The following is a 25,962-nucleotide window of genomic DNA, read 5'->3' on the forward strand; positions in this document are numbered from 1 at the left end:
ACACTGGTCACTCAGGGTCTGACTCTCTCTGGACACTGGTCACTCAGGGTCTGACTCTCTCTGGAATCCGGTCGCTCAGGGTCTGACTCTCTTTGGACTCCGGTCGCTCAGGGTCTGACTATCTGGAAACCAGTCTCTCAGCGTCTGCCACTTACTAGTCACCAGTCACTCAGGGTCTGACTCTTTCTGGACACCGGTCAAGCAGGGTCTGACTCTCTCTGGAATCCGGTCACTCAGGGTCTGACACTCTCTGGACACTGGTCACTCAGGGTCTGACTCTCTCTGAACACTGGTCATTCAGTGTCTGACTCTCACTGACAGCAGTTACTCAGGGTCTGACCCTCTCTGGACAGTGGTCACTCAGAGTCAGACCCTCTCTGGACATCGGTCACTCAGAGTCTGACTGTCTCTGGACACTGTTCACTCAGTGTCTGACTCTCTCTGGACACTGGTCACTCAGAGTCTGACTCTCTCTGGACATCCGTCACTCAGAGTCTGACTGTCTCTGGACACTGGTCACTCAGTGTCTGACTCTCTCTGGACACTGGTCACTCAGAGTCTGACTCTCTCTGGACACTGGTCACTCAGATTCTGACCCACTCAGGACATCGGTCGCTCAGAGTCTGAAACTCTCTGGACACTGGTCACTCAGTGTCTGACTCTCTGGACACCTTTCACTCAGTGTCTGACTCTCTCTGGGCACTGGCCATTCAGGGTCTGACTCTCTTTGGACACTGGTCACTCAGGGTCTGATTCTCTCTGGACACCAGTCACTCAGGGTCTGACTCTCTCTGGACACTGGTCACTCAGGGTCTGACTCTCTCTGGACACTGGTCACTCAGGGTCTGACTCTCTCTGGACACTGGTCACTCAGGGTCTGACTCTCTCTGGACACCAGTCACTCAGGGTCTGACTCTCTCTGGACACTGGTCACTCAGGTTCTGACTCTCTCTGGACACTGGTCACTCAGCTTCTGACACTCTCAGGACACTGATCACTCAGGGTCTGACTCTCTTTCGACTCCGGTCGCTCAGGGTCTGACGATCTGGACACTGGACACTCAGAGTCTGACTCTCACTGGACACCGATAGCTCAGGGTCTGACGATCTGCACACTGGTCACTCAGGTTCTGACACTCTCAGGACACTGATCACTCAGGGTCTGACTCTCTTTGGACTCCGGTCGCCCAGGGTCTGATGATCTGGACACCGGTCACTCAGGTTCTGACTCTCTCTCTGGACACTGGTCACTCGTGGACTGCCTCTCCTTGGACACCAGTCACTCAGGTTCTTACTTTCTCTGGACACCAGTCACTCAGGGTCTGACTCACTCTGGACACTGGTCACTCAGGGCCTGACTCTCTCTGGACACTGGTCACTCAAGGTCTGACTCTCTCTGGACACCGGTCACTCAGTGTCTGACTCTCTCTGGATACTAGTCCCTCTGGGTCTGACTCTCTCTGGACACTGGTCACTCAGGGTCTGACTCTCTCTGGACACTGGTCACTCAGGGTCTGACTCTCTCTGGAATCCGGTCGCTCAGGGTCTGACTCTCTTTGGACTCCGGTCGCTCAGGGTCTGACTATCTGGAAACCAGTCTCTCAGGGTCTGCCACTTACTAGTCACCAGTCACTCAGGGTCTGACTCTTTCTGGACACCGGTCAAGCAGGGTCTGACTCTCTCTGGAATCTGGTCACTCAGGGTCTGACACTCTCTGGACACTGGTCACTCAGGGTCCGACTCTCTCTGAACACTGGTCACTCAGGGTCAGACTCTCTCTGGAAACCTGTCTCTGGGTCTGCGACTTACTAGTTACCAGTCACTCAGGGTCTGACTCTATCTGGACACCGGTCAAGCAGGGTCTGACTCTCTCTGGAATCCGGTCACCCAGGGTCTGACACTCTCTGGACACTGGTCACTCAGGGTCTGACTCTCTCTGAACACTGGTCATTCAGTGTCTGACTTTCACTGACAGCAGTTACTCAGTGTCTGACCCTCTCTGGACAGTGGTCACTCAGAGTCTGACCCTCTCTGGACATCGGTCACTCAGAGTCTGACTGTCTCTGGACACTGGTCACTCAGTGTCTGACTCTCTCTGGACACTGGTCACTCAGAGTCTGACCCTCTCTGGACATCGGTCACTCAGAGTCTGACTGTCTCTGGACACTGGTCACTCAGTGTCTGACTCTCTCTGGACACTGGTCACTCAGAGTCTGACTCTCTCTGGACATCGGTAACTCAGAGTCTGTCTGTCTCTGGCTTCGGGCAACTGTCTGTGTGGAGTATGCACATTCTCCCCGTGTTTGCGTGGGTTTTCTCCGGGTTCTCAGGTTTCCTCCCACAGTCCAAAGATGTGCGGGTTAGGTTGATTGGCTATGATAAATTGACCCTTAGTGTTAGGGGGATTAAATACGTGTGGTTACAGGGATAGGGTGGGATATGTGTTGGTGTTGGTGTAGGGGTTGCGGGGATCGGGTGGGATATGTGTAAGTGCAGGCTCGATGGGCCGAAACGGCCTCTATCTGCACTGTGGTGTTTCTGTGATTCTTTTCTGTGATTGGTCACTCAGGGTCTGACCCTCTCTGGACATTGGTCACTCAGAGTCTGAATCTCGCTGGACATTGGTCACTCAGGGTCTGACTCTCTTTGGACTCCGCTCGCTCAGGGTGTGACTCACTCTGGACACCAATCACTCAGGGTCTGACTCTCTCTGGACACCAGTCACTCAGGGTCTGACTCTCTCAGGACACCGGTCACTCAGTGACTGACTCTCTTTGGACACCGGTCACTCAGGGTCTGACTCTCTCTGGACACCGGTCACTCAGGGTCTGTCTCACTCTGATGACCGGTCACTCAGGATCTGACTCTCTCTGAACACTAGTCAAGCAGGATCTGACTCTCTCCGGACACTGGTCCAGCAGGGTCTGACTCTCTCTGGACACTGGTCACTCAGGGTCTGACTCTCACTGACAGCAGTTACTCAGGGTTGGATGCTCTCTGGACAGTGGTCACAGATTTTGACTCTCTCTGGACACCGGTCACTCAGAGTCTGACCCTCTCTGGACATCAGTCTCTCAGAGTCTGACCCTCTCTGGACACTGGTCACTCAGGGTCTGACTCTGTCTGGACACCGGCCACTCATGGTCTGTCTCACTCTGAACACCGGTCACTCAGGATCTGACTCTCTCTGGACACTGGTCCAGCAGGGTCTGACTCTCTCTGGACACTGGTCAAGCAGGGTCTGGCGATTCTCTGGAAACTGGTCACTCTGTACCTGAATCTCTGGACACTGATCACTCAGGGTCTGACATTCTCTGGACACTGGTCACTCAGGGTCTGACTCTCACTGACAGCAGTTACTCAGAGTCTGACTCTCTCTGGACAGTGGTCACAGGGTCTGACTTTCTCTGGACATTGGTCACTCGGAGTGTGACCCTTTCTGGACATCGGTCGCTCAGAGTCTGACTCTCTCTGGACACTGGTCACTCAGGGTCTGACTCTGTGGACTCTGGTCAGTCAGGGTTTGATTCTCACTGGACACTGGTCACTCAGGGTCTGATTCTCTCTGGTCACTGTGCACACAGGTTCTGACTCCCACCGGACACCGGCCACACAGTTACGGAGTATCTGGTCACGAGTCACTCATGGACTTCATTTTTCTGGACACCGGTCACTGAGGGTTTGACTCTGTCTGGACCTCGGTCACTCAGTATCTGAATCTCTGGACAATGGTCAATCAGGGTGTGACTCTCACTGGACACCGGTCACTCAGGGTCTGTCTCACTCTGATGACCGGTCACTCAGGATCTGATTCACTCTGGACACTGATCAAGCAGGGTCTGACTCTCTCTGGACACTGGTCACTCAGCGTCTGACTCTCTCTTGACACTGGTTACTCTGGTCCTGAATCTCTGGAGACTGGTCAGTCAGCATCTGACTCTCACTGACAGCAGTTACTCAGGATCTGTCCCTCTCTCTGGACATGGGTCGTTCAGAGTCTTACTCTCTCTGGACACTGGTCACTCAGGTTCTGACTCTCTCTGGACACCGGTCGCTCAGGGTCTGACTCTCTCTGGTAACTGGTCACTCAGGGTCTGACTCTCTTTGGACACTGGTCACTCAGTGTCTGACTCTCACTGACAGCAGTTACTCAGGGTCTGACCCTCTCTGGACAGTGGTCACTCAGAGTCTGACCCTCTCTGGACATCGGTCACTCAGAGTCTGTCTCTCTCTGGACATTGGTCACTCAGGGTCTGACCCTCTCTGGACATTGGTCACTCAGGGTCTGACTCTCTGGACTCTGATAACTCAGGGTCTGACTCTCACTGGACACTGGTCACTCATGGACTTTCTTTTTCTGAACACCGGTCAATCAGGGTTTGACTCTCTCTCTGGACACTGGTCACTCTGGGTCCAAATCTCTGGCCACTGTCTCTCATGGTCTGACTCTTTCTGGACCCCGGTTACTCAGTGTCTGAATCTCTGGACACCGGTCAATCAGGGTGTGACTCTCACTGGACACCGGTCACTCAGGGTCTGTCTCACTCTGAAGACCGGTCACGCAGGAACTGGTTCTCTCTGGACACTGGTCAAGCAGGGTCTGACTCTCTCTGGACACCGGTCACTCAGGATCTGACTCTCTCTTGACACTGGTCATTCTGGACCTGAATCTCTGGACACTGGTCACTTAGCGTCTGACTCTCACTGACAGCAGTTACTATGGGTTTGCCTCTCTCTGGACACTGGTCACTCAGGGTCTGACTCTCTCTGGACACTGGTCACTCAGATTCTGACCCACTCTGGACATCGGTCGCTCAGAGTCTGAAACTCTCTGGACACTGGTCACTCAGTGTCTGACTCTCTGGACACCTTTCACTCAGTGTCTGACTCTCTCTGGACACTGGTCAATCAGGGTCTGACTCTCTCTTGACACTAACCACTCAGGTTCTGTCTCGCTCTGAAGACCGGTCACCCAGGATCTGACTCTCTCTGGACACTGGCTAAGCAGGGTCTGTCTCTCTCTGGACACCAGTCAAGCAGGGTCTGACTCTCTCTGGACACTGGTAACTCTGGACCTGAATCTCTGGACAGTGGTCACTCTGGGTCCAAATCTCTGGACACCGGTCACTCATGGTCTGAATCTCTGGACCCCGGTCACTCAGTGTCTGACTCTCTCTGGAGACCTGTCACTCAGGGCCTGTCTCTCTCTGGACACCGCTCACTCAGGGTCTGTCTCGCTCTGAAGACCGGTCACTCAGGATCTGACTCTCTCTGGACACTGCTCAAGCAGGGTCTGACTCTCTCTGGACACCATTCAAGCAGGGCCTGACTCTCTTTGGACACTGGTCACTCAAGGTCTGACTCTCTCTGGACAGCGGTCACTCAGGATCTGACTCTCTCTGGACACTGGTCAAGCAGGGTCTGACTCTCTCTGGACACCATTCAAGCAGGGTCTGACTCGCCTGGACACTGGTCACTCAGGGTCTGCCTCTCTGTGGACACCGTCACCCTGGGCCTGACACTCTCAGGACACTGGTCACTCAGGATCTGACTCTCTGGACACCGATCTCTCAGGGTCTGACTCTCTCAGGGCACAGGTCATTCAGGGTTTGACTCTCTCTGGTCACCGGTCACTCAAGGACTGATTCTCTGGACACCGGTCAGTCAGGGAGTGATTCTCTGGACACCAGTCACTCAGGGTCTGACTCTCTCTGGAAACTTGTCACTCATGGTCTGACTCTCTCTGAACACTGGTCACTCAGTGTCAGGCTCGCACTGGACACCAGTCACTCTGGGTCTGTCTTGCTCTGAAGACCAGTCACACAGGATCTGACTCTCTTCGGACACCGTTCAAGTCGGGTCTGACTCTCTCTGGACTCCAGTCACTCAGGGTCTGACACTCTCTCGACACTGGTCACCCAGGGTCTGCCGCGCTCTGGTCACTGGTCACTCAGTGGCTGACTCTCACTGACAGCAGTTACTCAGGGTCTGACCCTCTCTGGACAGTGTTCACTAAGAGTCTGACCCTCTCTGGACATCGGTCACTCAGAGTCTGACTCTCTCTGTACACTGGTCACTCAGTGTCTGACTCTCTCTGGACACTGGTCACTCAGAGTCTGACTCTCTCTGGACATCTATCACTCAGAGTCTTTCTCTCTCTGGACATTGGTCACTCAGGGTCTGACCCTCTCTGGACATTGGTCACTCAGGGTCTGATGCTCTCTGGACACTGATTACTCAGTGTAAGACTCTCTTTTGACGCTGGTCGCTCAGGGTCTGACCCTGTCTGGACAGTGGTCACTCAGAGTCTGACTCTCTCTGGACACCGGTCACTCAGAGTCTGACTTTCTCAGGACATTGGGCACTCAGGGTCTGACTCTCTCTGGACACTGGACACTCAGGTTCTGACACTCTCAGGACACTGATCAATCAGCGTCTGACTCTCTTTGGACTCCGGTCTCTCAGGGTCTGACGATCTGGACAACGGTGACTCATGGTCTGACTCTCACTGGACACCGGTCACTCAGGGTCTGACTCTCTTTTGACACTTGTCAATCAGGGTCAGGCTCACTCTGGACACTGGTCACTCAGGGCCTGACTCTCTCTGGACACTGGTCACTCAAGGTCTGACTCTCTCTGGACACTGTTCACTCAGGGTCTGATTCACTGGACACTGATCACTCAGGGTCTGACTCTCTTTGGACTCCGGTCGCTCAGGGTCTGACTCTCACTGGACAGCGGTCACTCAGGGTCTGACTCTCACTTGACACTGGTCACGCAGGTTCGGTCTCGCTCTGAAGACCGGTCACTCTGGATCTGACTCTCTCTGGACACTGGTTAAGCAGGGTCTGACTCTCTCTGGACACCATTCAAGCAGGGTCTGACTCGCTCTGGACACTGGTCACTCAGGGTCTGACTCTCTGTGGACACCATCACCCTCGGTCTGACACTCTCAGGACACTGGTCACTCAGGATCTGACTCTCTGGACAGCGATCTCTCAGTGTCTGACTCTCTCAGGGCACAGGTCATTCAGGGTTTGACTCTCTCTGGTCACCGGTCACTCAAGGACTGATTCTCTGGACACCGGTCAGTCAGGGAGTGATTCTCTGGACACCAGTCACTCAGGGTCTGACTCTCTCTGGACACTTATCACTCAGGGTCTGAATCTCTCTGGACACTTGTCACTCTGGGTCCAAATCTCTGGACACCAGTCACTCATGGTCTGACTCTCTCTGGACACTGGTCACTCAGTGTCAGGCTCGTGCTGGACACCAGTCACTCTGGGTCTGTCTCGCTCTGAAGACCAGTCACACAGGATCTGACTCTCTTCGGACACCGTTCAAGTAGGGCCTGACTCTCTCTGGACTCCAGTCACTCAGGGTCTGACACTCTCTGGACACTGGTCACCCAGGGTCTGCCACGCACTGGACACTGGTCACTGACAGCAGTTACTCAGGGTCTGACCCTCTCTGGACAGTGTTCACTAAGAGTCTGACCCTCTCTGGACATCGGTCACTCAGAGTCTGACTCTCTCTGGACACTGGTCACTCAGTGTCTGACTCTCTCTGGACACTGGTCACTCAGAGTCTGACTCTCTCTGTTCATCTATCACTCAGAGTCTGTCTCTCTCTGGACATTGGTCACTCAGGGTCTGACCCTCTCTGGACATTGGTCACTCAGGGTCTGATGCTCTCTGGACACTGATCACTCAGTGTCAGACTCTCTTTTGACGCTGGTCGCTCAGGGTCTGACCCTCTCTGGACAGCGGTCAATCAGAATCTGACTCTCTCTGGACATCGGTCACTCAGAGTCTGACTTTCTCTGGACATTGGGCGCTCAGGGTCTGACTCTCTCTGGACACTGGACACTCAGGTTCTGACACTCTCAGGACACTGATCAATCAGGGTCTGACTCTCTTTGGACTCCGGTCGCTCAGTGTCTGACGATCTGGACAACGATGACTCATGGTCTGACTCTCACTGGACACCGGTCACTCAGGGTCTGACTCTCGCTTGACACTGGTCAATCAGGGTCAGGCTCACACTGGACACTGGTCACTCAGGGCGTGATTCTCTCTGGACACTGGTCACTCAAGGTCTGACTCTCTCTGGGCACTGTTCACTCACGGTCTGATTCTCTGGACATTGGTCACTCAGTGTCTGACGCTCTCTGGACACTGGACACTCAGGTTCTGTCACTCTCAGGACACTGATCACTCAGGGTCTGACTCTCTTTGCACTCCGGTCGCTCAGGGTCTGACTCTCACTGGACAGCGGTCACTCAGGATCTGACTCTGACTTGACACTGGTCACGCAGGTTCGGTCTCGCTCTGAAGACCGGTCACTCTGGATCTGACTCTCTCTGGACACTGGTTAAGCAGGGTCTGACTCTCTCTGGACACCAGTCAAGCAGGGTCTGACTCTCTCTGGACACTGGTCACTCTGGACCTGAATCTCTGGACACTGGTCACTCTGGTTCCAAATCTCTGGACTCCGGTCACTCATGGTCTGAATCTCTGGACCCCAGTCACTCAGTGTCTGACTCTTTCTGGAGACCAGTCACTCAGGTCCTGTCTCTCTCTGGACACCCCTCACTCAGGGTCTGTCTCACTCTGAAAAACTCAGGATCTGACTCTCTCTGGACACTGGTCAAGCAGGGTCTGACTCTCTCTGGACACCGTTCAAGCAGGGCCTGACTCTCTCTGGACACTGGTCACTCAAGGTCTGACTCTCTCTGGACACCGGTCACTCAGGGTCTGACTCTCTCTGGACCCCAGTCACTCAGTGTCTGACTCTTTCTGGAGACCAGTCACTCAGGTCCTGTCTCTCTCTGGACACCCCTCACTCAGGGTCTGTCTCACTCTGAAAAACTCAGGATCTGACTCTCTCTGGACACTGGTCAAGCAGGGTCTGACTCTCTCTGGACACCGTTCAAGCAGGGCCTGACTCTCTCTGGACACTGGTCACTCAAGGTCTGACTCTCTCTGGACACCGGTCACTCAGGCTCTGACACTCTCAGGACACTGATCACTCAGGGCCTGACTCTCTTTGGACTCCGGTCGCTCAGGGTCTGACGATCTGGACACCGGTCACTCAGGGTCTGTCTCTTACTGGACACCGGTCACTCAGGGTCTGACTCTCTCTTGACACTGGTCATTCAGGTTCTGTCTTGCTCTGAAGACTGGTCACTCAGGATCTGACTCTCTCTGGACACTGGTTAAGCAGGGTCTGACTCTCTCTGGACACTGGTCACTCAGGCTCTGACTCTATCTGGTCACCAGTCGCTCAGGCCCTGACTCGCTCCGTGCACCAGTCACTCAGTGTCTGACTCTCTGTGGACACCAGTCACTCAGGGTCTGACTCTCTGGACCCCAGTCACTCAGGGCCTTTGTCTCTCTGGACACCGGTAACTCAGGGCCTGAATCTCTCTGGACACCGGTCACTCAGTGTCTGACTCTCTGGACACCAGTCACTCAGTGTCTGACTCTCTCTGGACACTGGTCACTCAGGGTCTGACTCTCTCTGGACACTGGTCACTCTGGACCTGAATCTCTGGACACTGGTCACTCTGGGTCCAAATCTCTGGACTCCGGTCACTCATGGTCAGAATCTCTGGACCCTGGTCACTCAGGGTCTGACTCTCTCTGGAGACCAGTCACTCGGGGCCTGTCTCTCTCTGGACACCCCTCACTCATGGTCTGTCTCGCTCTGAATACCGGTCACTCAGGATCTGACTCTCTCTGGACACTGGTCAAGCAGGGACTGACTCTCTCTGGACACCGTTCAAGCAGGGCCTGACTCTCTCTGGACACTGGTCACTCAAGGTCTGACTCTCTCTGGACACCGGTCACTCAGGATCTGACTCTCTCTGGACACTGGTCACTCGGGGTCTGCCTCTCTCTGGACACTGGACACTCAGGTTCTGACGCTCTCAGGACACTGATCACTCAGGGTCTGACTCTCTTTGGACTCCGGTCACTCAGGGTCTGACGATCTGGACACCGGTCACTCAGGGTCTGACTCTCACTGGACACCGGTCACTCAGAGTCTGTCTCTTTCTGGACATTGGTCACCCAGGGTCTGACCCTCTCTGGACATCAGTCACTCAGCATCTGACTCTCCCAGGACACTGGTCACTCAGGGACTGACTCTCTCTGGACACTGTTCACTCAGGTTCTGGCTCTCTTTGGACTCCGGTCACTCAGGGTCTGACTCTCTCTGGACACCGGTCACTCAGGATATGACTCTCTCTGGAAACCAGTCACTCAGCATCTGACTCTCCCAGGACACCGGTCACTCAGAGACTGACTCTCTCTGGACACCGATCACTCATGGTCTGACTCTCTCTGGACACCGGTCACTCAGGATATGACTCTCTCTGGAAACCAGTCACTCAGGGTCTGACTCTCCCAGGACACCAGTCACTCAGGGACTGACTCTCTCTGGACACCGATCACTCAGGGTCTGACTCTCTCTGGACACCAATCACTCAGGATCTGACTCTGTCTGGACACTGGTCACTCAGGGTCTGATTCTCTGTGGACACTGGTTACTCAGGTTGTGACCAACACCGGACACAGGTCTCACAGGTACTGACTATCTGGACACTGGTCACTCACTGGTCACCAATCACTCAGGGTCTGACTTCACTGGACACCGGTCACTCAGGGTCTGTGTCACTCTGAAGTCCGGTCACTCAGGATCTGACTCTCTCTGGACACTCGTCAAGCAGGGTCTGACTCTCTCTGGACACCGGTCAAGCAGGGTCTGACTCTTTCTGGACACTGGTCACTCTGGTCCTGAATCTCTGGACACTGATCACTCAGGATCTTACACTCTCTGGACACTGGTCACTCAGGGCCTAACTCTCACTGAAAGCATTTACTCAGGGTCTGACTCTCTCTGGACAGTGGTCACAGGGTCTGACTCTCTCTGGCACTGTTCACTCTGAATCTGACCCTCGCTGGACATCGGTCGCTCAGAGTCTGACTCTCTCTGGACACTGATCACTCAGGGTCTGACTCTCTTTGGACTCCGATCGCTCAGGGTCTGATGATCTGGACACCGGTCACTCAGGGTCTGACTCTCACTGGACACTGGTCGCTCAGGGACTGACTCTCTCTTGACACTAACCACTCAGGTTCTGTCTCGCTCTGAAGACCGGTCACCCAGGATCTGACTCTCTCTGGACACTGGCTAAGCAGGGTCTGTCTCTCTCTGGACACCAGTCAAGCAGGGTCTGACTCTCTCTGGACACTGGTAACTCTGGACCTGAATCTCTGGACAGTGGTCACTCTGGGTCTGATTCACTGGACACTGGTCACTCAGTGTCTGACTCTCTCTGGACACTGGACACTCAGGTTCTGTCACTCTCAGGACACTGATCACTCAGGGTCTGACTCTCTTTGGACTCCGGTCGCTCAGGGTCTGACTCTCACTGGACAGCGGTCACTCAGGGTCTGACTCTCACTTGACACTGGTCACGCAGGTTCGGTCTCGCTCTGAAGACCGGTCACTCTGGATCTGACTCTCTCTGGACACTGGTTAAGCAGGGTCTGACTCTCTCTGGACACCAGTCAAGCAGGGTCTGACTCTCTCTGGACACTGGTCACTCTGGACCTGAATCTCTGGACACTGGTCACTCTTGGTCCAAATCTCTGGACTCCGGTCACTCATGGTCTGAATCTCTGGACCCCAGTCACTCAGTGTCTGACTCTTTCTGGAGACCAGTCACTCAGGTCCTGTCTCTCTCTGGACATCCCTCACTCAGGGTCTGTCTCGCTCTGAAAACCGGTCACTTAGGATCTGACTCTCTCTGGACACTGGTCAAGCAGGGTCTGACTCTCTCTGGACACCATTCAAGCAGGGCCTGACTCTCTCTGGACAAGGTCACTCAAGGTCTGACTCTCACTGGACACCGGTCGCTCAGGGTCTGATGATCTGGACACCGGTCACTCAGGGTCTGGCTCTCACTGGACACTGGTCGCTCAGGGACTGACTCTCTCTTGACACTAACCACTCAGGTTCTGTCTCGCTCTGAAGACCGGTCACCCAGGATCTGACTCTCTCTGGACACTGGCTAAGCAGGGTCTGTCTCTCTCTGGACACCAGTCAAGCAGGGTCTGACTCTCTCTGGACACTGGTAACTCTGGACCTGAATCTCTGGACAGTGGTCACTCTGGGTCCAAATCTCTGGACACCGGTCACTCATGGTCTGAATCTCTGGACCCCGGTCACTCAGTGTCTGACTCTCTCTGGAGACCTGTCACTCAGGGCCTGTCTCTCTCTGGACACCGCTCACTCAGGGTCTGTCTCGCTCTGAAGACCGGTCACTCAGGATCTGACTCTCTCTGGACACTGCTCAAGCAGGGTCTGACTCTCTCTGGACACCATTCAAGCAGGGCCTGACTCTCTCTGGACACTGGTCACTCAAGGTCTGACTCTCTCTGGACAGCGGTCACTCAGGATCTGACTCTCTCTGGACACTGGTCAAGCAGGGTCTGACTCTCTCTGGACACCATTCAAGCAGGGTCTGACTCGCCTGGACACTGGTCACTCAGGGTCTGCCTCTCTGTGGACACCGTCACCCTGGGTCTGACACTCTCAGGACACTGGTCACTCAGGATCTGACTCTCTGGACACCGATCTCTCAGGGTCTGACTCTCTCAGGGCACAGGTCATTCAGGGTTTGACTCTCTCTGGTCACCGGTCACTCAAGGACTGATTCTCTGGACACCGGTCAGTCAGGGAGTGATTCTCTGGACACCAGTCACTCAGGGTCTGACTCTCTCTGGAAACTTGTCACTCATGGTCTGACTCTCTCTGAACACTGGTCACTCAGTGTCAGGCTCGCACTGGACACCAGTCACTCTGGGTCTGTCTTGCTCTGAAGACCAGTCACACAGGGTCTGACTCTCTTCGGACACTGTTCAAGTCGGGTCTGACTCTCTCTGGACTCCAGTCACTCAGGGTCTGACACTCTCTCGACACTGGTCACCCAGGGTCTGCCGCGCTCTGGTCACTGGTCACTCAGTGGCTGACTCTCACTGACAGCAGTTACTCAGGGTCTGACCCTCTCTGGACAGTGTTCACTAAGAGTCTGACCCTCTCTGGACATCGGTCACTCAGAGTCTGACTCTCTCTGTACACTGGTCACTCAGTGTCTGACTCTCTCTGGACACTGGTCACTCAGAGTCTGACTCTCTCTGGACATCTATCACTCAGAGTCTTTCTCTCTCTGGACATTGGTCACTCAGGGTCTGACCCTCTCTGGACATTGGTCACTCAGGGTCTGATGCTCTCTGGACACTGATTACTCAGTGTAAGACTCTCTTTTGACGCTGGTCGCTCAGGGTCTGACCCTGTCTGGACAGTGGTCACTCAGAGTCTGACTCTCTCTGGACACCGGTCACTCAGAGTCTGACTTTCTCAGGACATTGGGCACTCAGGGTCTGACTCTCTCTGGACACTGGACACTCAGGTTCTGACACTCTCAGGACACTGATCAATCAGCGTCTGACTCTCTTTGGACGCCGGTCTCTCAGGGTCTGACGATCTGGACAACGGTGACTCATGGTCTGACTCTCACTGGACACCGGTCACTCAGGGTCTGACTCTCTTTTGACACTTGTCAATCAGGGTCAGGCTCACTCTGGACACTGGTCACTCAGGGCCTGACTCTCTCTGGACACTGGACACTCAAGGTCTGACTCTCTCTGGACACTGTTCACTCAGGGTCTGATTCACTGGACACTGGTCACTCAGTGTCTGACTCTCTCTGGACACTGGACACTCAGGTTCTGTCACTCTCAGGACACTGATCACTCAGGGTCTGACTCTCTTTGGACTCCGGTCGCTCAGGGTCTGACTCTCACTGGACAGCGGTCACTCAGGGTCTGACTCTCACTTGACACTGGTCACGCAGGTTCGGTCTCGCTCTGAAGACCGGTCACTCTGGATCTGACTCTCTCTGGACACTGGTTAAGCAGGGTCTGACTCTCTCTGGACACCAGTCAAGCAGGGTCTGACTCTCTCTGGACACTGGTCACTCTGGACCTGAATCTCTGGACACTGGTCACTCTTGGTCCAAATCTCTGGACTCCGGTCACTCATGGTCTGAATCTCTGGACCCCAGTCACTCAGTGTCTGACTCTTTCTGGAGACCAGTCACTCAGGTCCTGTCTCTCTCTGGACACCCCTCACTCAGGGTCTGTCTCGCTCTGAAAACGGGTCACTCAGGATCTGACTCTCTCTGGACACTGGTCAAGCAGGGTCTGACTCTCTCTGGACACCATTCAAGCAGGGCCTGACTCTCTCTGGACAAGGTCACTCAAGGTCTGACTCTCTCTGGACACCGGTCACTCAGGGTCTGACTCTCTCTGGACACTGGTCACTCAGGGTCTGACTCGCTCTGGACACTGGACACTCAGGTTCTGACGCTCTCAGGACACTGATCACTCAGGGTCTGACTCTCTTTGGACTCCGGTCGCTCAGGGTCTGACGATCTGGACACCGGTCACTCAGGGTCTGACTCTTACTGGACACCGGTCACTAAGGGTCTGACTCTCTCTTGACACTGGTCATTCAGGTTCTGTCTTGCTCTGAAGACCGGTCACTCAGGATCTGACTCTCTCTGGACATTGGTTAAGCAACGTCTGACTCTCTCTGGGCACCGGTCAAGCAGGGTCTGACTCTCTCTGGACACTGGTCACTCTGGACCTGAATCTCTGGACACTGGTCACTCTGAGTCCAAATCTCTGGACACCGGTCACTCATGGTCAGAATCTCTGGACCCTGGTCACTCAGGGTCTGACTCTCTCTGGAGACCAGTCACTCGGGGCCTGTCTCTCTCTGGACACCCCTCACTCAGGGTCTGTCTCGCTCTGAAAACCGGTCACTCAGGGTCTGACTCTCTCTGGACACTGGTCAAGCAGGGTCTGACTCTCTCTGGACACCGTTCAAGCAGGGCCTGACTCTCTCTGGACACTGGTCACTCAAGGTCTGACTCTCTCTGGACACAGGTCACTCAGGGTCTGACTCTCTCTGGACACTGGTCACTCAGGGTCTGTCTCTCTCTGGACACTGGACACTCAGGTTCTGACGCTCTCAGGACTCTGATCACTCAGGGTCTGACTCTCTTTGGACTCTGGTCACTCGGGGTCTGACGATCTGGACACCCGTCACTCAGGGTCTGACTCTCAATGTACACCGGTCACTCATAGTCTGTCTCTCTCTGGACATTGGTCACTCAGGGTCTGACCCTCTCTGGACACTGATCACTCAGTGTCTGACTCTCTCTGGACACTGGACACTCAGGTTCTGTCACTCTCAGGACACTGATCACTCAGGGTCTGACTCTCTTTGGACTCCGGTCGCTCAGGGTCTGACTCTCACTGGACAGCGGTCACTCAGGGTCTGACTCTCACTTGACACTGGTCACGCAGGTTCGGTCTCGCTCTGAAGACCGGTCACTCTGGATCTGACTCTCTCTGGACATTGGTTAAGCAGGGTCTGACTCTCTCTGGACACCAGTCAAGCAGGGTCTGACTCTCTCTGGACACTGGTCACTCTGGACCTGAATCTCTGGACACTGGTCACTCTTGGTCCAAATCTCTGGACTCCGGTCACTCATGGTCTGAATCTCTGGACCCCAGTCACTCAATGTCTGACTCTTTCTGGAGACCAGTCACTCAGGTCCTGTCTCTCTCTGGACACCCCTCACTCAGGGTCTGTCTCGCTCTGAAAACGGGTCACTCAGGATCTGACTCTCTCTGGACACTGGTCAAGCAGGGTCTGACTCTCTCTGGACACCATTCAAGCAGGGCCTGACTCTCTCTGGACAAGGTCACTCAAGGTCTGACTCTCTCTGGACACCGGTCACTCAGGGTCTGACTCTCTCTGGACACTGGTCACTCAGGGTCTGACTCGCTCTGGACACTGGACACTCAGGTTCTGACGCTCTCAGGACACTGATCACTCAGGGTCTGACTCTCTTTGGACTCCGGTCGCTCAGGGTCTGACGATCTGGACACCGGTCACTTAGGGTCTGACTCTTACTGGACACCGGTCACTAAGGGTCTGACTCTCTCTTGACACTGGTCATTCAGGTTCTGTCTTGCTCTGAAGACCGGTCACTCAGGATCTGACTCTCTCTGGACACTGGTTAAGCAGCGTCTGACTCTCTCTGGACACCGGTCAAGCAGGGTCTGACTCTCTCTGGACACTGGTCACTCTGGACCTGAATCTCTGGACACTGGTCACTCTGAGTCCAAATCACTGGACACCGGTCACTCATGGTCAGAATCTCTGGACCCTGGTCACTCAGGGTCTGACTCTCTCTGGAGACCAGTCACTCGGGGCCTGTCTCTCTCTGGACACCCCTCACTCAGGGTCTGTCTCGCTCTGAAAACCGGTCACTCAGGGTCTGACTCTCTCTGGACACTGGTCAAGCAGGGTCTGACTCTCTCTGGACACCGTTCAAGCAGGGCCTGACTCTCTCTGGACACTGTTCACTCAAGGTCTGACTCTCTCTGGACACCGGTCACTCAGGGTCTGACTCTCTCTGGACACTGGTCACTCAGGGTCTGTCTCTCTCTGGACACTGGACACTCAGGTTCTGATGCTCTCAGGACACTGATCACTCAGGGTCTGACTCTCTTTGGACTCTGGTCACTCGGGGTCTGACGATCTGGACACCCGTCACTCATGGTCTGTGTCTCAATGTACACCGGTCACTCATAGTCTGTCTCTCTCTGGACATTGGTCACTCAGGGTCTGACCCTCTCTGGACACTGATCACTCAGTGTCTGACTCTCTTTGGACTCCGGTCACTCAGGGTCTGACTCTCTCTGGACACTGGTCACTCAGGATCTGACTCTCTCTGGAAACCAGTCACTCAGCGTCTGACTCTCCCAGGACACCGGTCACTCAGGGACTGACTCTCTCTGGACACCGATCACTCAGGGTCTGACTCTCTCTGGACACCGGTCATTCAGGTTCTGAATCTCTCTTAACACCAGTCACTCAGGGTCTGACACTCTGGACACCGGTCACTCTGCATCTGATGCTCTCTGGACACTGGTCACTCAGTGTCTGAATTTCACTGTTAGCAGTTACTCAGGGTCTGACCCTCTCTGGACAGTGGTCACTCAGAGTCTGACCCTCTCTGGACATCGGTCACTCAGAGTCTGACTCTCTCTGGACATTGGGCAATCAGGGTCTGACCCTCTCTCGACACTGATCACTCAGGGTCTGACTCTCTTTGGACTCCGGTCGCTCAGGTTCTGACTCTCTCAGGACACCGGTCACTCAGGGTCTGACTTTCTCTGGACACCAGTCACTCAGTGTCTGACTCTTTCAGGACACAGTTCACTCAGGGACTGAATCTCTGGACACCAGTCACTCAGGGTCTGAATCTCTCGGAACACCGGTCACTCAGGGACTGACTCTCTGGACACCAGTCACTCAGGGTCTGACTCTCTGGACACCGGTCACTCAGCATCTGTCGCTCTCTGGACACTGCTCACTCAGGGTCTGACTCTCTCCGGTCACTCAGGCGCTGACTCTCTCTGGACACCAGTCACGCAGGGTCTGGCTCTCTCTGGACACTGGTCACTCAGGCTCTGACTCTATCTGGACACCAGTCGCTCAGGCCCTGACTCGCTCCGTGCACCAGTCACTCAGTGTCTGACTCTCTGTGGACACCAGTCACTCAGGGTCTGACTCTCTGGACCCCAGTCACTCAGGGCCTTTGTCTCTCTGGACACCGGTAACTCAGGGCCTGAATCTCTCTGGACACCGGTCACTCAGTGTCTGACTCTCTGGACACCAGTCACTCAGTGTCTGACTCTCTCTGGACACTGGTCACTCAGGGTCTGACTCTCTCTGGACACTGATCACTCAGGGTCTGACTCTCTCTGGACACCGGTCACTCAGTGTCTGACTCTCTGGACACCTGTCACTCAGTGTCTGACTCTCTCTGGACACTGGTCACTCAGGGTCTGACTCTCTCTGGACACTGGTCACTCAGGGTCTGACTCTCTCTGGACACCAATCACTCAGGATCTGACTCTCTCTGGACACTGGTCACTCAGGGTCTGATTCTCTGTGGACACTGGTTACTCATGTTGTGACCAACACCGGACACAGGTCTCACAGGTACTGACTATCTGGACACTGGTCACTCACTGGTCACCAGTCACTCAGGGTCTGACTTCTCTGGACACCGGTCACTCAGGGTCTGTGTCACTCTGAAGACCGGTCACTCAGGATCTGACTCTCTCTGGACACTCGTCAAGCAGGGTCTGACTCTCTCTGGACACCGGTCAAGCAGGGTCTGACTCTTTCTGGACACTGGTCACTCTGGTCCTGAATCTCTGGACACTGATCACTCAGGATCTTACACTCTCTGGACACTGGTCACTCAGGGCCTGACTCTCACTGACAGCATTTACTCAGGGTCTGACTCTCTCTGGACAGTGGTCACAGGGTCTGACTCTCTCTGGCACTGTTCACTCTGAATCTGACCCTCGCTGGACATCGGTCGCTCAGAGTCTGACTCTCTCTGGACACTGATCACTCAGGGCCTGACTCTCTTTGGACTCCGGTCGCTCAGGATCTGACTCTCTGGACACCGATCTCTCAGGGTCTGACTCTCTCAGGGCACAGGTCATTCAGGGTTTGACTCTCTCTGGTCACCGGTCACTCAAGGACTGATTCTCTGGACACCGGTCAGTCAGGGAGTGATTCTCTGGACACCAGTCACTCAGGGTCTGACTCTCTCTGGACACTTGTCACTCAGGGTCTGAATCTCTCTGGACACTTGTCACTCTGGGTCCAAATCTCTGGACACCGGTCACTCATGGTCTGACTCTCTCTGGACACTGGTCACTCTGGGTCAGGCTCGCACTGGACACCAGTCACTCTGGGTCTGTCTCGCTCTGAAGACCAGTCACACAGGATCTGACTCTCTTCGGACTCCGTTCAAGTAGGGTCTGACTCTCTCTGGACTCCAGTCACTCAGGGTCTGACACTCTCTGGACACTGGTCACCCAGGGTCTGCCGCGCTCTGGTCACTGGTCACTCAGTGTCTGACTCTCACTGAGAGCAGTTACTCAGGGTCTGACCCTCTCTGGACAGTGTTCACTAAGAGTCTGACCCTCTCTGGACATCGGTCACTCAGAGTCTGACTCTCTCTGGACACTGGTCACTCAGTGTCTGACTCTCTCTGGACACTGGTCACTCAGAGTCTGACTCTGAACATCTATCACTCAGAGTCTGTCTCTCTCTGGACATTGGTCACTCAGGGTCTGACCCTCTCTGGACATTGGTCACTCAGAGTCTGACTCTCTCTGGACATTGGTCACTCAGGGTCTGATGCTCTCTGGACACTGATTACTCAGTGTCAGACTCTCTTTTGACGCTGGTCGCTCAGGGTCTGACCCTCTCTGGACAGTGGTCACTCAGAGTCTGACTCTCTCTGGACATCGGTCACTCAGAGTCTGACTTTCTCTGGACATTGGGCGCTCAGGGTCTGACTCTCTCTGGACACTGGACACTCAGGTTCTGACACTCTCAGGACACTGATCAATCAGCGTCTGACTCTCTTTGGACTCCGGTCGCTCAGGGTCTGACGATCTGGACAACGGTGACTCATGGTCTGACTCTCACTGGACACCGGTCACTCAGGGTCTGACTCTCTCTTGACACTGGTCAATCAGGGTCAGGCTCACTCTGGACACTGGTCACTCAGGGCCTGACTCTCTCTGGACACTGGTCACTCAAGGTCTGACTCTCTCTGGACACTGTTCACTCAGTGTCTGATTCTCTGGACACTGGTCACTCAGTGTCTGACTCTCTCTGGACACTGGACACTCAGGTTCTGTCACTCTCAGGACACTGATCACTCAGGGTCTGACTCTCTTTGGCCTCCGCTCGCTCAGGGTCTGACTCTCACTGGACAGCGGTCACTCAGGGTCTGACTCTCACTTGACACTGGTCACGCAGGTTCGGTCTCATTCTGAAGACCGGTCACTCTGGATCTGACTCTCTCTGGACACTGGTTAAGCAGGGTCTGACTCTCTCTGGACACCAGTCAAGCAGGGTCTGACTCTCTCTGGACACTGGTCACTCTGGACCTGAATCTCTGGACACTGGTCACTCTGGGTCCAAATCTCTGGACTCCGGTCACTCATGGTCTGAATCTCTGGACCCCAGTCACTCAGTGCCTGACTCTCTCTGGAGACCAGTCACTCAGGTCCTGTCTCTCTCTGGACACCCCTCACTCAGGGTCTGTCTCGCTCTGAAAATGGGTCACTCAGGATCTGACTCTCTCTGGACACTGGTCAAGCAGGGTCTGACTCTCTCTGGACACCATTCAAGCAGGGCCTGACTCTCTCTGGACACTGGTCACTCAAGGTCTGACTCTCTCTGGACTCCGGTCACTCAGGGTCTGACTCTCTCTGGACACTGGTCACTCAGGGTCTGACTCGCTCTGGACACTGGACACTCAGGTTCTGACGCTCTCAGGACACTGATCACTCAGGGTCTGACTCTCTTTGGACTCCGGTCGCTCAGGGTCTGACGATCTGGACACCGGTCACTCAGGGTCTGACTCTTACTGGACACCAGTCACTCAGGGTCTGACTCTCTCTTGACACTGGTCATTCAGGTTCTGTCTTGCTCTGAAGACCGGTCACTCAGGATCTGACTCTCTCTGGACACTGGTTAAGCAGCATCTGACTCTCTCTGGACACCGGTCAAGCAGGGTTTGACTCTCTCTGGACACTGGTCACTCTGGACCTGATTCTCTGGACACTGGTCACTCTGGGTCCAAATCTCTGGACACCGGTCACTCATGGTCAGAATCTCTGGACCCTGGTCACTCAGGGTCTGACTCTCTCTGGAGACCAGTCACTCGGGGCCTGTCTCTCTCTGGACACCCCTCACTCAGGGTCTGTCTCGCTCTGAAAACCGGTCACTCAGGATCTGACTCTCTCTGGACACTGGTCAAGCAGGGTCTGACTCTCTCTGGACACCGTTCAAGCAGGGCCTGACTCTCTCTGGACACTGGTCATTCAAGGCCTGACTCTCTCTGGACACCCCTCACTCAGGGTCTGTCTCGCTCTGAAAACCGGTCACTCAGGGTCTGACTCTTTCTGGACACTGGTCACTCAGGGTCTGTCTCTCTCTGGACACTGGACACTCAGGTTCTGACGCTCTCAGGACACTGATCACTCAGGGTCTGACTCTCTTTGGACTCCGGTCACTCGGGGTCTGACGATCTGGACACCCATCACTCAGGGTCTGACTCTCACTGGACACCGGTCACTCAGAGTCTGTCTCTCTCTGGACATTGGTCACTCAGGGTCTGACCCTCTCTGGACATCGGTCACTCAGCGTCTGACTCTCCCAGGACACTGGTCACTCAGGGACTGACTCTCTCTGGACACTGATCACTCAGGGTCTGACTCTCTTTGGACTCCGGTCACTCAGGGTCTGACTCTCTCTGGACACCGGTCACTCAGGATCTGACTCTCTCTGGAAACCAGTCACTCAGCGTCTGACTCTCCCAGGACACCGGTCACTCAGGGACTGACTCTCTCTGGACACCGATTACTCAGGGTCTGACTCTCTCTGGACACCGGTCACTCAGGTTCTGAATCTCTCTTCACACCAGTCACTCAGGGTCTGACACTCTGGACACCGGTCACTCTGCATCTGATGCTCTCTGGACACTGGTCACTCAGTGTCTGAATTTCACTGTTAGCAGTTACTCAGGGTCTGACCCTCTCTGGACAGTGGTCACTCAGAGTCTGACCCTCTCTGGACATCGGTCACTCAGAGTCTGACTCTCTCTGGACATTGGGCAATCAGGGTCTGACCCTCTCTCGACACTGATCACTCAGGGTCTGACTCTCTTTGGACTCCGGCCGCTCAGGTTCTGACTCTCTCAGGACACCGGTCACTCAGGGTCTGACTTTCTCTGGACACCAGTCACTCAGTGTCTGACTCTCTCAGGACACAGTTCACTCAGGGACTGAATCTCTGGACACCAGTCACTCAGGGTCTGAATCTCTCGGAACACCGGTCACTCAGGGACTGACTCTCTGGACACCAGTCACTCAGGGTCTGACTCTCTGGACACCGGTCACTCAGCGTCTGTCGCTCTCTGGACACTGCTCACTCAGGGTCTGACTCTCTCTGGTCACTCAGGCGCTGACTCTCTCTGGACACCAGTCACGCAGGGTCTGGCTCTCTCTGGACACTGGTCACTCAGGCTCTGACTCTATCTGGACACCAGTCGCTCAGGCCCTGACTCGCTCCGTGCACCAGTCACTCAGTGTCTGACTCTCTGTGGACACCAGTCACTCAGGGTCTGACTCTCTGGACCCCAGTCACTCAGGGCCTTTGTCTCTCTGGACACCGGTAACTCAGGGCCTGAATCTCTCTGGACACCGGTCACTCAGTGTCTGACTCTCTGGACACCAGTCACTCAGTGTCTGACTCTCTCTGGACACTGGTCACTCAGGGTCTGACTCTCTCTGGACACTGGTCACTCAGGGTCTGACTCTCTCTGGACACCAATCACTCAGGATCTGACTCTCTCTGGACACTGGTCACTCAGGGTCTGATTCTCTGTGGACACTGGTTACTCAGGTTGTGACCAACACCGGACACAGGTCTCACAGGTACTGGCTATCTGGACACTGGTCACTCACTGGTCACCAGTCACTCAGGGTCTGACTTCTCTGGACACCGGTCACTCAGGGTCTGTGTCACTCTGAAGACCGGTCACTCAGGATCTGACTCTCTCTGGACACTCGTCAAGCAGGGTCTGACTCTCTCTGGACACCGGTCAAGCAGGGTCTGACTCTTTCTGGACACTGGTCACTCTGGTCCTGAATCTCTGGATACTGATCACTCAGGATCTTACACTCTCTGGACACTGGTCACTCAGGGCCTGACTCTCACTGACAGCATTTACTCAGGGTCTGACTCTCTCTGTACAGTGGTCACAGGGTCTGACTCTCCTGGCACTGTTCACTCTGAATCTGACCCTCGCTGGACATCGGTCGCTCAGAGTCTGACTCTCTCTGGACACTGATCACTCAGGGCCTGACTCTCTTTGGACTCCGGTCGCTCAGGTTCTGACGATCTGGACACCGGTCACTCAGGGTCTGACTCTCACTGGACACTGGTCGCTCAGGGACTGACTCTCTCTTGACACTGACCACTCAGGTTCTGTCTCGCTCTGAAGACCGGTCACTCAGGATCTGACTCTCTCTGGACACTGGTTAAGGAGGGTCTGACTCTCTCTGGACACCAGTCAAGCAGGGTCTGACTCTCTCTGGACACTGGTCACTCTGGACCTGAATCTCTCTGGACAGCGGTCACTCAGGATCTGACTCTCTCTGGACACTGGTCAAGCAGGGTCTGACTCTCTCTGGACACCATTCAAGCAGCGTCTGACTCGCTCTGGACACTGGTCATTCAGGGTCTGACTCTCTGTGGACACCGTCACCATGGGTCTGACACTCTCAGGACACTGGTCACTCAGGATCTGACTCTCTGGACACCGATCTCTCAGGGTCTGACTCTCTCAGGGCACAGGCCATTCAGGGTTTGACTCTCTCTGGTCACCGGTCACTCAAGGACTGATTCTCTGGACACCGGTCAGTCAGGGAGTGATTCTCTGGACACCAGTCACTCAGGGTCTGACTCTCTCTGGACACTTGTCACTCAGGGTCTGACTCTCTCTGGTCACCGGTCACTCAGGTTCTGAATCTCTCTTCACACCAGTCACTCAGGGTCTGACACTCTGGACACCGGTCACTCTGCATCTGATGCTCTCTGGACACTGGTCACTCAGTGTCTGAATTTCACTGTTAGCAGTTACTCAGGGTCTGACCCTCTCTGGACAGTGGTCACTCAGAGTCTGACCCTCTCTGGACATCGGTCACTCAGAGTCTGACTCTCTCTGGACATTGGGCAATCAGGGTCTGACCCTCTCTCGACACTGATCACTCAGGGTCTGACTCTCTTTGGACTCCGGTCGCTCAGGTTCTGACTCTGTCAGGACACCGGTCACTCAGGGTCTGACTTTCTCTGGACACCAGTCACTCAGTGTCTGACTCTCTCAGGACACAGTTCACTCAGGGACTGAATCTCTGGACACCAGTCACTCAGGGTCTGAATCTCTCGGAACACCGGTCACTCAGGGACTGACTCTCTGGACACCAGTCACTCAGGGTCTGACTCTCTGGACACCGGTCACTCAGCGTCTGTCGCTCTCTGGACACTGCTCACTCAGGGTCTGACTCTCTCTGGCCACTCAGGCGCTGACTCTCTCTGGACACCAGTCACGCAGGGTCTGGCTCTCTCTGGACACTGGTCACTCAGGCTCTGACTCTATCTGGACACCAGTCGCTCAGGCCCTGACTCGCTCCGTGCACCAGTCACTCAGTGTCTGACTCTCTGTGGACACCAGTCACTCAGGGTCTGACTCTCTGGACCCCAGTCACTCAGGGCCTTTGTCTCTCTGGACACCGGTAACTCAGGGCCTGAATCTCTCTGGACACCGGTCACTCAGTGTCTGACTCTCTGGACACCAGTCACTCAGTGTCTGACTCTCTCTGGACACTGGTCACTCAGGGTCTGACTCTCTCTGGACACTGGTCACTCAGGGTCTGACTCTCTCTGGACACCAATCACTCAGGATCTGACTCTCTCTGGACACTGGTCACTCAGGGTCTGATTCTCTGTGGACACTGGTTACTCAGGTTGTGACCAACACCGGACACAGGTCTCACAGGTACTGGCTATCTGGACACTGGTCACGCACTGGTCACCAGTCACTCAGGGTCTGACTTCTCTGGACACCGGTCACTCAGGGTCTGTGTCACTCTGAAGACCGGTCACTCAGGATCTGACTCTCTCTGGACACTCGTCAAGCAGGGTCTGACTCTCTCTGGACACCGGTCAAGCAGTGTCTGACTCTTTCTGGACACTGGTCACTCAGGGTCTGACTCTCTCTGGACACCGGTCACTCAGGTTCTGAATCTCTCTTCACACCAGTCACTCAGGGTCTGACACTCTGGACACCGGTCACTCTGCATCTGATGCTCTCTGGACACTGGTCACTCAGTGTCTGAATTTAACTGTTAGCAGTTACTCAGGGTCTGACCCTCTCTGGACAGTGGTCACTCAGAGTCTGACCCTCTCTGGACATCGGTCACTCAGAGTCTGACTCTCTCTGGACATTGGGCAATCAGGGTCTGACCCTCTCTCGACACTGATCACTCAGGGTCTGACTCTCTTTGGACTCCGGTCGCTCAGGTTCTGACTCTCTCAGGACACCGGTCACTCAGGGTCTGACTTTCTCTGGACACCAGTCACTCAGTGTCTGACTCTCTCAGGACACAGTTCACTCAGGGACTGAATCTCTGGACACCAGTCACTCAGGGTCTGAATCTCTCGGAACACCGGTCACTCAGGGACTGACTCTCTGGACACCAGTCACTCAGGGTCTGACTCTCTGGACACCGGTCACTCAGCGTCTGTCGCTCTCTGGACACTGCTCACTCAGGGTCTGACTCTCTCTGGCCACTCAGGCGCTGACTCTCTCTGGACACCAGTCACGCAGGGTCTGGCTCTCTCTGGACACTGGTCACTCAGGCTCTGACTCTATCTGGACACCAGTCGCTCAGGCCCTGACTCGCCCCGTGCACCAGTCACTCAGTGTCTGACTCTCTCTGGACACCAATCACTCAGGATCTGACTCTCTCTGGACACTGGTCACTCAGGGTCTGATTCTCTGTGGACACTGGTTACTCAGGTTGTGACCAACACCGGACACAGGTCTCACAGGTACTGGCTATCTGGACACTGGTCACGCACTGGTCACCAGTCACTCAGGGTCTGACTTCTCTGGACACCGGTCACTCAGGGTCTGTGTCACTCTGAA

Source organism: Somniosus microcephalus, chromosome 12 (genome assembly GCF_052327205.1).
Source record: "Somniosus microcephalus isolate GS21.2 chromosome 12, FLI_Smic_1.0, whole genome shotgun sequence".
Classification (NCBI taxonomy): Eukaryota; Metazoa; Chordata; class Chondrichthyes; order Squaliformes; family Somniosidae; genus Somniosus; species Somniosus microcephalus.